General features: G+C 38.5%; 1 protein-coding gene across 1 annotated transcript in view; it reads left to right on the top strand.

Moving 5' to 3' along the window:
• ppargc1a (peroxisome proliferator-activated receptor gamma, coactivator 1 alpha) overlaps positions 1 to 13,202 on the top strand; it is a 563,573-nt gene that overhangs the window by 135,997 nt on the left and 414,374 nt on the right. The window lies entirely within an intron of this gene.

Consider the following 13,202-nt stretch of genomic DNA (forward strand, 5'->3'; position numbering starts at 1 on the left):
GAAAGTGTGTGGTTTAACTCTCATTCTGCTCATCTCCAATACTACCTAAAATTTTCTTCAGAATACTAGATTATTGTGACAAATTTTATTGTTCCACTCCAAATATTTTGAAAATGTAAAAAAAAGCTAGCTAGCATTTTAATGCTCTTAATTAATATTTCAGCATTACCATTTTTAAAATATATGATTGCTCAATAAGGTTTTTGTCAATAGCATGTTATGAAAAATGAAGTGTTTTCACTCTGGGGTGATACTGACTGACTAGGAATTCGTAAGTGCTATGATCTAGATTTAAATGAACGACAGGACAGGATGAAGAGTCAAAAGTAGTTCAGAATCATTCCCTGATTTTTTGAAAAGGAATCAAGCCCTTCATTTAGGTTGGCATTGGTGGCCATTCCTGAAACATTGGTTTCATCAAAGGATAATCAAACAAAACACAAATTTAGTGATTAAAGTATGTTTGATTGCAACAGTCGAGCAGTTCCTGCTGAAATGTAAACTCTTAGGGGCAGCTGTGTTGAAGGAGCCATCAAATAATAATCTAACTTCCAATCACTTTCTCAAAGTTCAAAGTAAATTTATTACAGAAGTATGTAGATGTTACTGTATGCTACCCTGAGTCATTTTCTTATAAGCAATCACAGTAAAAAAGAGTTTAATGAAAACTATACATAAACCAACAAAGACTGATCAGAAACCAATGTGCAATAAAAGAAAAACTGTGCAGATAAGCATAACGTTGAGAACATGAGTTGTGAAGAGTCATTTGGAAGTCAGTCTTTAGGTCATAGAATCAGATCAGAGTAGTGGTGAATGAAATTATCTCCCACTGTTTTTTTTGGAGTATGATGGTTGTAGGGTGATAACTATTCCTGAACCTGGTGGTGTGGTGCCCAGTGCTTCTGAAATTCTCTTGAATTTTACTTCACCTGAAGGGCAGACCTCCACATAGAACAAGAAATTTGTACATATTTGGTGATGTGGTGTCACAGTATATCGTAAGGTTTACATGTGATTTAACTGTTGAAACTTGATTAATTCTATGTTGATAAAACTGGTATATTAGTTATAGGACTATTTTGGTTTAGAAATTGTTCAATAATGACAGTATATCAGAAAGGTAGTAGAACAGCAGTAGCAGTCAAAGCTGTTTGCCATGATGCATTTTGTTGATGTGAAGACATACTTGTTGTTACTAAATACACTTAGCATCATAACTAGGTTATTTACAATATATTATACACATTGAATCACGAAAATAATGCATCAGAGAACCAGATTCTAGTTTGCTTGTGCCATAGTACAATGTTTCCTGGGCCAAAATTAGCTGCTGGCACACATACAAAGCAGAGAAAGAATCCATGCACGATGAGAAGAAAGCCGGGAGAGGAACAATGGCTGGAAGATGAGATAGAGACAGACCGCCAGAGACTAATGATATCAAAGCAAAGCAGAGAAGGAAGCAAGAGATTAACAAAAGAGATCAGTGAAACAGAGGGATTAATAAATGGGTTTAACCAAAGAGAAGGAGGGGGGAAATAATTATAAGAAGGGATCAGCTTGAGGGAAAGATCAACCATTCTGGGTTCATATTGGTTATAAGTATAATATGTACAAAGAGAAGCACTGGAATGTGATGTGGTGAGAAAAGAAATAGTAGAGTTCTGGATTCTTGCTTTAAATGTCAACCTGAGAAAACCTGAGCTGATGGGACGGAAAGGAGAAGCTCTGGATATTAGTCCGGATTTCAAACTAATGTGGGGCTTGTACTTACAAACATCTGTTTTTAAAAACATCAATAGTACAGTATGCTGCCAAAGTGCAGTATGCTGACATTATCAAATATAGAAGCAGAAGGATGTAATGTGGAACTTGATAGGCTGCAATTCGACGATTGAGTACAATTCAAAACAAAATGAAAAATAATGTGGATGCAACAATAAATAATGAGAATTACACCAGGATGAAGAAAAATGTCGCCTTTGTATCCTGAAATAAAGTTAATTTTCATATGTTCCATAACATATTCTTTGAAAGAAGGAAAGCCAACACCTCCAGGCAAAAAAACACAATGATCATAGTTTTTAAAAAAAAGTTGATTGTTAGAAGAGAGAATGCTTTTAGCCAAATTACCATGTGACTGCTGAAATTTCAGAAACCACATCATAACATACCAAGCACTGGTAAAGTATTTGAAAGGAAAAAAAGACTGTCAACATATATTGGAAAATAGAGAACTCTAGAGTAAGAATATTTTATCATTTAACTTGTATAACAAGAGTGACTGCCAAGTATGATACAGACTGTATGAAGGTTCAGGAAAGAAAAGGAAAGGTGAAGGAGAAGGAAGGGAAAGAATTAAAGATACTGAAAGTGCATGATCTAAACAAGTACAAAAGCTAAGAATTAAGCAAGGATTTTATAATGATAATTCTGTATGATACAAATGTAATCTGATCAGTTCCTATTACACTGAGAAACTACAACACACATTCCTTTTACAGTGTTAAAAATCCCTGATTTGTTACAAAGCTAGTGATGGGAACAATAAAATGTTAACATTGCACTTCTTTTGACATTGAAGGTTGCCATTAATTTCAGTGTCAAAGTTAAAGCAGGTTTGAAGACATTACAGACACAATGCATAAGTCAGACATTTGGGGTAATCATTAGCAAAGGAATTAAAGAATTTAACAAGGCATGTCACTATTGGCCAAAGAAGGCTTTTTTTCCCATTTACAATAATGTGACAGATTATTGATCGCACCTATTCATATCGCTATCAGTGATATGCTTAAATGGGAAACATGCAAATTATATATGATCTCTGCAAAAATACAAGTATATTTAGTGATAAATACAAGAGATTCTGCAGATGCTGGAAATCCAGAGTGACACACACAAAGTGCTGGAAGAACTCAGCAGGTCAGGCAGCATCTATGGAGAAGAATAAACAATTGATGTTTTGGGCTGAGACCCTTCAACAGGACAGAATCCTAAATATGGATTCTATACCTAATTCATACATTACTAAATATATTTAATGATTCAGTTTTGATGTGTAAACCGGGTGATGGAAGATTAGCCAACTTACTTTTTTTCTCATTGATAAGATAGTTAAAATGATGTAAGCTAAGGTATGAAATATGACAGAGAGAGGCATTACAATGAACACAAATAATAATAGTGAGCCAGGGAAGAGTAAGATTACAAAAGAACACCCAGGACAAGGGGTATAGTCAGAAGGAAGGTTCAATCACCATTAACACAAAGGGCCATGCACTGTATTATGCTCTTGAGACTTTTGGACACATGCATATTGACTGCAGCATCCTTTGTCTTACTTTTAGGTTTATTTATAAAGATTAGTTTTGGATGACAGAGGTGAAATTGTTTTTAACTAGTGTTGTATTTTGTTGCCTAAATGAAGAGCACTATGATTGAAAGCTGAACTACACTCCTTTTACAATTGCGTTGTATAGCTTTCTCTAAACCATTCATTTCATTGATTTCCTAAATGTTATTCTGCCTTTAACAATGTTTGCCTTCATAACAGTTGCTGAATCCATAAAAATATCTCAGTCATTGGCTGGTTAAATTGCTATAATAATACACATGCTGAGATGACCTATTTTTAAATGATCTTGTTTTTCTGCCATGCCATTTTGGTTTCCAGAGTCATGAGAAATAAAAACAAGTATAGGATATTCAGTCTCTTGTACATATTCTGTCTTTTAACAAGATGATGATGGCTGGTCTTTTGTGTTTGCACTAACCTCATACCCTTTATTTCTTTAATATATAAAAATCTATCAACAACTGACTTCTTGATCCCCTCATTATCTGAAAATCTATCAATCTTATTTTCTGTATTATCCCATCTTAATGGCACTGAAAAGTGGAAGGAGCATAATACAACCTTAGTGATCAGAGAATGCACCGAAGGTTGACCATACTTTGACTAGCGCACTCTAAAAGATCTAAGATCCATAACTCTCTTGTCTTTTGAAGCATTTTGTGCTAATATTACAGAGGTGTCTTTGTGCCTCAGAATAAACAATGCATTTTTTTACTTGATGTGTAAACCTTTTTATTTAATGATACATGTGTTTAACCTTCCTACATAGTTCAGAACATACTGTATATCCTCCAGGAGAACCAGTGCGTTCTTTTGGAGGTTTTGTCTGGAGGACCAGTTAGTCTACTGTGCAAATGCAGAAAGACTGCATTAAAGCTGCACATATGACAATCGGTATTCTTAATTGATTTAATTATGTAATAAAGAAACTTATGTTATTTCACAATATTCAGGGTGAAACCGGTAAGTTAAAACATTTACAGTGATCTTTAGGGTAAGATGATCATTACCATTATCCATACTTCGCTGTATAACATTTATATTTTTCATTGATGTATATATTCTTAAAGGGCAGAGAAAATGTTTCCTAACTTGTAGTGCCCTGGTCGACCACACCCACATCAACCTCCTGTCCAAGATCTGAGGCAGGATGGACAGACTCATTGTTTCAGCATTCTATTTCCCCTGGTCCAGTCACTTCCTACTTACAAACAATAATCTTCAGATATCCTCCAGTACTTTGACAGTTTCCAATTCCCTGGAAGATATTTCTTCCAATCTAAATCTTCCAATTTGTGGAAGATATAGAACAGCTTTTGACTCCTATTTGAGCCCACTCGCTCAACTATTTCCAGAAATAGATGACTGCTTGATGCTGCTTCCTGCATCCATGCAGAACTCAAAAAGTTCACTGCTTTTGCTGCCAATATCCATGTTGCTTAGAACCCTCACATGGTCCATTTTTGACCCTTCTCTCCCCTTCCTGGGTCTCGCAACTGGGGAGAGGGCTATTCAGAAATAACTATTACAATCCTACAGATTTTCACAACTATCTTGACTTTCAGCTTGACTCCTGTAAGGGCTGTAATTCATTCTTCCATTTCCTCCATTACCAATGCATTGATTCTGAAAGCATGACTTGCTGTATAAGCACTTTTGAAATACCTTCCTTCTCCCTAAACTGAAGACAGAGCTCTTTATGCATCTCTACTACTTCCTGCACCTCTCTCTCATTTTCTCTCCTTCTGGAATATGGACAATTATCCTGGTCTTCGCCTACCACTACTACAGCCTCTATACTGTATTTGATAGGTTATCCTTTGCAATTTCCACCAGCTCTTACAAGATTCCCCTCCTCATTCAATTTTGTCAAAGGACTTTTCTCTTTGTGACTTCCTGGTCTGCTCTTGCATCTCCATCTTCTGGCACTTTAATTTGGAAATACAGGAAATGCATCACCTGTTTTTTCACCTTTTTCCCTTCCATCATCCATTTCCATTTTCTTCCATTTGCATTTCTTCCAGTCTAGTGTACTGTATATATGTGGTTCACTATGTGGTTTACACTACATTGGAGTAAACAAATAGGTGAATGCTTTGCAGATCTTCTGTGTTCTGTCAGCAGGAGTGAATATCTGGTTACAGATGAGAAAATCTGCAGATGCTGGAAATCAAAGTAATACACACAAAATGCTGGAGGAACTCAGCAGGTCAAGCAGCATCTATGGAAAAGAATAAACTGTTGAAGTTACGGGCCGAGACCCTTCATCAGGACCCTATTGGAATCCCGATGAAGGGTCTTGGCCCAAAACATCAACTGTTTACTCTTTTCCATAGATGCTGCCTGGCCTGCTGAGTTCCTCTGGCGTTTTGTGTGTATTACGCAGATCTCTGGTTACCTGTCACTTTAATTTTCCATCCCATTCCTGCTCTATGCTATTTGTCTGTGTGTTCCTGTGCTGTTGTAACAAGATCTAAAGAAGGCTTGACAAATATTAAGTTACCTTCTGTTGGAGCACTTGGCAACCTTCTGAACTCTGTATTGAATTCCAGGAACCCACATTTTCTGTGTCAATCACACCAGCTTTTTCTAAGATACTGAAGCAACACATGCAAAATGCTGGTAGAACACAGCAGGCCAGGCAGCATCTATAGGGAGAAGCACTGTCGACGTTTTGGGCCGAGACCCTTCGTCAGGACTAACTGAAAGAAAAGATAGTAAGAGATTTGAGAGGGGGAGGGGAAAATGCAAAATGATAGGAGAAGACCAGAGGGGGTGGGGTGGAGCTCAGAGTCGGAAGGGTGATTGGCAAAAGGGATACAGAGCTGGAGAAGGGAAAGGATCATGGGACAGGAGGCCTAGGGAGAAAGAAAGGGGGAGGGGAGCATTAGAGGGAGATGGAGAACAGGCAGAGTGATGGGCAGAAAGAGAGAAAAAAAAGGGGAGGGGAAAAAAACTAAATATATCAGGGATTGAGTAAAGAGGTGAGGAGTGGCATTAACGGAAGTTAGAGAAGTCAATGTTCATGCCCCTTTTTTCTCTCTCTTTCTGCCCATCCCTGTTCTCCATCTCCCTCTGGTGCTCCCCTCCCCCTTTCTTTCTCCCTCGGCCTCCCATCCCACGATCCTTTCCCTTCTCCAGCTCTGTATCCCTTTTGCCAATCACCTTTCTGGCTCTGAGCTCCACCCCACCCCCTCCGGTCTTCACCTATCATTTTGCATTTTCCCCTCCCCCTCCTATTTTCAAATCTCTTACTATCTTTTCTTTCAGTTAGTCCTGACAAAGGGTCTCAGCCCGAAACGTCGACAATGATTCTCCCTATAGATGCTGCCTGGCCTACTGCGTTCCACCAGCATTTTGTGTGTGTTGCTTGAATTTCCAGCATCTGCAGATTTCCTTGTGTTTGCTTTCTAAGATACTGACTCAGTTTTCTCTCTCCAGTAGTGTAACCTAACCACTGGGGTCATCCTCGCAATTAACAACACATTATGCTTCCTTCTCTGCATTGTTACCCTTTGACTGTCTCTATTAACCCATTTGGTGGATAACTTCCATAACTCTTGTCTTTATCAAGCCTGGCCTCATCGTTTCAGACATTCCTGTTGTCTTGTGCATTATTCCCACCACCTTGCCTAGTCTGGAAAAGTAGATCATATGGGATATGGGGTGAGCTAGCCAACTGGATACAAAGTTGTCTTTGTGGAAGGAGGGGGGGGGGTGGTAGTGGAGATTTGTTGTTTCAGTTTAAAGGCTTGTGAGCACTGGATTGACATAGGATTCACTGTTGTTTGTCATCTACATTAAAGCTTTGGATGACAGCATTGTTAACATGATTAATAAGTCTGAAGTTGACACCAAAATGGGTGGTTTTGTGGATGGTGAAGGAAGTTATATAAGATTAAACAGGATCTAGATGAATTGGAGAAATGAGCTAAAGAGTGGCGGGTAGAATCTAAGACTAACATATACGGGGTGTTACGTTTTGGTGGATTAACCAAGATGCTGGAGAGTGTTGTAGAGCAGAGGAACCAAGTACTACAGGTACTTAGATTCCTGAAAGTGGTAACACAGGCAGACCAGATTGTAAAGAAAGCATTTGGCATGCTTGCCTTCGGTGCAATGAGAACACTGTTAGGATGCCATGCTGCAACTGTACAAGTTGTTTGTAAGACCACTTTTGGAGTAATGCATGTGTTTCTGGTCACCCACCTATAGGAAGGATGAAAATAAGCTGGAAAGATTGAAGAAGACGTTGTGGGACAGAAGGCTTGAGTTATAAGGAGAGGCTGAATAGGTTGGGACTCTTTTCCTTGGAGAGTCAGATGCTGATGGGTGACCTTGTAGAGGCATATTAAAGCATGAAGGACACACTGTAGATAAGGTGGACAGTTGTTTCCACCCCCCCTCCCCAGTGTAGGGGAGTCTAAAACTGGAAGAAGTAGATTTAAGGTGAGAGGGGAAAGATTTAAAAGGGACCTAAGGGTGAAATTTCTTATACAGTGGGTGGTGGGGATATGAAATGAACTGCCAAAAGAAGATGTAGAGGTGGGTACAATTACAGTACAATGTTTAAATGACAATTAGATGGATACATGGATAGGACATGTTTAGAGGAATATGGGCCAACCCAGGCAAATGGGACTAACTTAGACAGATATTATTGTCGGCATGGATGAGTTGGGCTAAAGGGCTTGTTTCTGTGCTCTACAATTCTAGGGCTTTCTCCACAACTTAAACTCCCTTTTCCAGCATTCATTTCCACTTCAAATTCAAGTTTATTGTCACTCAACTGTATACATGTATAGTGCCAAGTGAAACAATGTTTCTCCAGACCAAGGTGCCCAACATAGTACATATTAACATGCTACACATAAACTAATATTACCAAAAATAAATTAACAAATAAAATATGATGATGGGTATTTGACCTAAGACATTTTGAAATGCTTTATTGCAATGTATAGTAGTTTTAACTCTTGTCTTTAATGCTATTTATTTTCTTCCCCCTTTGTGTTTTATTGTCTTCATCCCTTTTTAGAGAAAAGGAGCTAATGTTAAATTTACCTTCACTGAGCACCCTAATTTCTTGCCTGCCATATATTTTCAATCGATTGGGCAAATACGGTGCTTTTCAGCCTATGAACAAGACTGTACAAAACTGGTTCAAGATTACAAAATAATTAAAAATAAGAAAAGCCATTTGGTACATCCCACACTTTGCCTTTGCAGCATCTCGTTATAAGAGATTACTGTGTAGACAGGTAAATTGAATTAAACCCAAATATCATTTGCCTGGTCAGGTGGTTATAAAACAACTGTAGAGTATATGGGGAAGAGGAACATGATGGATCAATTGCTGTCCTGATTAATATACCTCCCCAGTTTTATGATTAAAGCACCTTATATTTTTAAAACCTAATTTATATTGGTGAGATCTCACTATGCTATTGTAATTCCCTGGAATTCAATTGTCAAGATTCATAAAAAAAGTACTTAAAGCGTGAAGTGCTATAGGATATCCTCAGTCATAGGAAGTGTTTTATGATCCAAATTCATACTTTCCTTGTTTTCTTTATTGTATTTCTCACTTTGATGAGGTTTATTTCAAGTGTATTCAACTATTTTGAGGAATTATGAGAGGCGCAGATAGGGTAGATAGTCAAAGTCTTTTTCTCAGGGTGGAAATTTCAACAACTAGAAAGCACAATTTTAAGCTGAGGAGAAAAGTTTAAAGGAGATGCAAGAGGCAAATTTTTACACAGAGTGTGGTAGGGGATGTAGTGGAAGCAGGTAAGATAGAAGTATTTTAGAAGCATTTAGACAAAAGCATGAACAGGTAAGGAATATTCTCTTTACTCAAGCTGATGGGCCTGATGCTGTGCTTTATGATGTTATGTACTGTTGTGTATTCTAAATTCTTTGCATGAGGAAATTATAACTGATTCCATATTATATTTGATGTATTTGTTATCTGATTAAGTTACTAACTTAATTCAGGAATAAAAATTGACATATTTTACAAAACATAATCAACGTTGCTGAACTGATGAGAGAATAAACTGAGGTACAGTAAATCTCAGCTGCATAAAAAGGCACTAAAGAAAGAATGCCAAGCGAAGTTTCATCTGTATCTTAAGAAACAGAAGATTTGTCATCTTGTTGTTTTGGAAACATTGCTAATTGTAAATTAGCTGCCACATTTCCCTGTATTCCATTGGTGGCTACTCTTCAAAAGTACAGTATTAGGTGATAAATTATGTGACATAAATGAAGGTTTTCTTTTATCATTGAAAATGTGTCTCTTTGTTTTAATCCTGTAATCTATAGCTACTGTATATTCGGAATTAATTTGCATCATGCTTTGATTTCGCTGAAATGTTTGAGCCTCTCTTGCCTTTTTCCTTTACAGGGACCACTGTCAGCTTTGTGACTCTGTGCCCTCACTAAAGTACAGTGGCATTGAGAACTAGACACAATACCAAAGAAATTATCAAACTATGAGATTGATCATGATGGCTGTGATTCTATTTAATAATTCCAAGTAGTTTAGCATTCTGTTGCCTTTGTTAATTTGTCAGCCAATTGTCGAGCCTCTATAGAACTCATATCATGAGAACATATTAACATTGAGCAGGAGTGTGCTACTTCAGCACTCCTGTGTCTCGTCTGGTCAACTATTTCGTAATATGCTGATATGACTGTAACCTCAATTCTATCTCTATGAAAGGTTACTTGGAAGGGAATTCCAAACTCTCATCATCCTTTGTGAGAAAGATAGATTCTCCTTGTCTCATGAGAGGGGTATGGAGCGCCATGTTCAGATGCAGGTTGATGGGACTGGGCAGAATAATAGTTTGGCACAAGAAGAATTGCCCCCTCTATATCCAAATTAGGATCTTGCATGTTTCATCCTTATTTTTCTAAACTTGGGTACAAACCAGCCTCTACAGCCTTTTTTCATAAGTCAGCCCACGGGCGTTAGATCAGTGAATTGTCTCTGTACTGCTTCCAGTGAATTAATATTCTTTCTTAAATAAGAAATCAATACTGTACAAAGTACTGCAGATATGGTCTTATTAAATGTAACTTCCTTACGTTTGTATTCAATCCACGCTACAAATAACAAAAACGTTCTTTTTGCTTTCCTATACTTACTGTTTGGCATACTAGCCTTTTGCCATCATACACTGGGACACCTAAATCCTTCTGCAATTCAGAGCTCTGCAGCCTCTTACCAATTAAATAATACACTAGATTTTTATGTTATCTTACCAAAAAGCGCATTTTTACATTTCCCAAGTTACCTTCAGTTGCCAGATTTTTTATGCGTTTTTCACTTCTTTCCTTTGCAAATTTCTGCTACTCTTCCACTCTTTCCTATCTTTACTTACCATCTAAGGGACAGGATATGTAAGTATTTTGATAGACAGGGCCTGATTGAGGATAGTCAGTGTGCCTTTGTGTGTGGAAGGGGTTATGTCTAACCTGACTTCTCTCACATGTCTAGAGACCTGTGTGAGAAGACATGAGGGGAAAACTCCCAGAATGAAAACGTTTCATGATGCCATCAGGAACCTGAAAAGGCATGGGTCCTGACAGGATCCCAGGAGAGATCCTTTAAGAAAGGTGGACTAACACTCCTGCAGCACATACATGCCTTGCTCCTGAAGGTCTGGGAAAAGGAACAACTGCCTTCAGAGCTCAGGGATGCACTAATGTTGACCATTTTCAAGAAGGGAGGCACAGCAGATTGTAGCAATTACAGAGATTTCTCCCTGCTGTCAACAACGGGCAAAGTGCTTGCACATATCCTTATCAACCGACTCCTTCTGCCATCTGAAGGAATACTCTTGGAATCACAATGTGGTTTCCACTCATCTAGAGGTACTACAGACATGATCTTCACAGTGCACCAATTAAAGGGAAAATGCTGTGAGCAAAGACGACCCTTGTACTTGGTTTTCATAGATCTGACAAAGATATTTCATACAGTAGACTTCCAAGCTCTCTGGCTTATGCTATTAAGACATGGCTGTTCTAAGAAGTACTTACAAATATTGAGGCATATGAGCCACATACAGTGGCAAGCAAAAGTTTGGGCACCCCTGGTCAAAATTGCTGTTACTTTGAATAGCTAAGCGAGTAAAACATGACCTGATTTCCAAAAGTCATAAAGTTAAAGAGGACACATTTCATTAATATTTTAAGTAGGATTACTTTTTTATTTCCATCTTTTACAGTTTCAAAATAACAAAAAAGGAAAAGGGCCTGAGGCAAATGTTTGGGCACCCTGAATGGTCAGTACTTAGTAACAACCCCTTTGGCAAGTATCACAGCTTGTAAACACTTCCTGTAGCCAGCTAAGAGTCTTTCAATTCTTATTTGGGGGATTTTTGCCCATTCTTCCTTGCAAAAAGCTTCTAGTTCCGTGATATTATTGGGCCATCTTGCATGCACTGCTCTTTTGAGGTCTATCCACAGATTTTCGCTGATGTTTAGGTCGGGGGACTATGAGGGCCTTGACAAAACCTTCAGCTTGTGCCTCTTGAGGTAGTCCATTGTGGATTTTGAGGTATGTTTAGGATCATTATCCTGTTGTACAAGCCATCCTCTTTTCATCGCCAGCTTTTTTATAGATGGTATAATGTTTGCTTCTAGAATTTGCTGGTATTTAATTGAATCCATTCTTCCCTCTAACAGTGAAATGTTCCCTGCACCACTGGCTGCAAAACAAGCCCAAAGCATGGTCGATCCACCCCTGTGCTTAACAGTTGGGGAGGTGTACATTTCATGAAATTCTGCACCCTTTTTTCTCCAAACATACCTTTGCTCATTGTGGCCAAAATGTTCTATTTTAACTTCATCAGTCCACAGGACTTGTTTCCAACATGTATCAGGCTTGTTTAGATGTTCCTTTGCAAACTTCTGATGCTGAATTTTGGCTACAATGAGCAAAGGTATGTTTGGAGAAAAAGGGTAAACAGTACCCTAAAAACAGTAATCTTGCTTAAAATATTAATGAAATGTGTCATCTTTAACTTTATGCCTTTTGGAAATCAGGTCATCTTTTACTCGCTTAGCTATCCACAGTAACAGAAATTTTGATCAGGGGTGCCCAAACTTTTGCATGCCACTGTATATACTGTGGCTAATATACATGATGGCACAGTGCTCAACAATAGTGGTGCTGAATCATAACCTTTCACATTAGTCAAACAGGGCTGTATCTTGCACAATAGGTACACCTGGAGGAAACCTGTTCAAGAAGGAGCTGCATTACATGAGAGTGACCTCCGCTGTGCCTCAGAGAGCAAGCTGCAGCTGTGGAAGGAGAGAGTAGGCAACCAAACGACTCAACCACTAACCACTTACTCACATCCACACTGCACCAGAATATGTGGATTCCAGATTGGCCTCTGTAGTCACCTAGGACTCATCAATGGACAACCCTTTAGGAGAACAAGTGATCACACTACTACAACATGTTTGACCAATCCAATTGAGATTTTTGAGGAGATAACCAGGGAATTTGATGAAGGAAAGGTAATGGAAGTTGCCCACATGGACTTTAGCAGAACCTTTTACAAAGTCCTGCATGGGAGGCTGGTCAAGAAGGTTCAGTTGAATGCCATTCAGGATGCAGTAGTAAATTGGGTTTGACATGGGGTTAGTGGGAGGCCAAGGAGTGATAGTAGATGGTTGCCTCTGGAGACCTATGACTAGTGGTGTGCCGCAGGGATTGGTGCTGGGTCCGTTGTTGTTCTTCATTTATATCAATAATTTGGATCATGATGTGGTAAACTGGATAACACCATGATTGGGGGTGTAGTGGACTGCAAGG

The sequence above is a fragment of the Hemitrygon akajei genome, chromosome 13 (genome assembly GCF_048418815.1).
Source record: "Hemitrygon akajei chromosome 13, sHemAka1.3, whole genome shotgun sequence".
NCBI lineage: Eukaryota > Metazoa > Chordata > Chondrichthyes > Myliobatiformes > Dasyatidae > Hemitrygon > Hemitrygon akajei.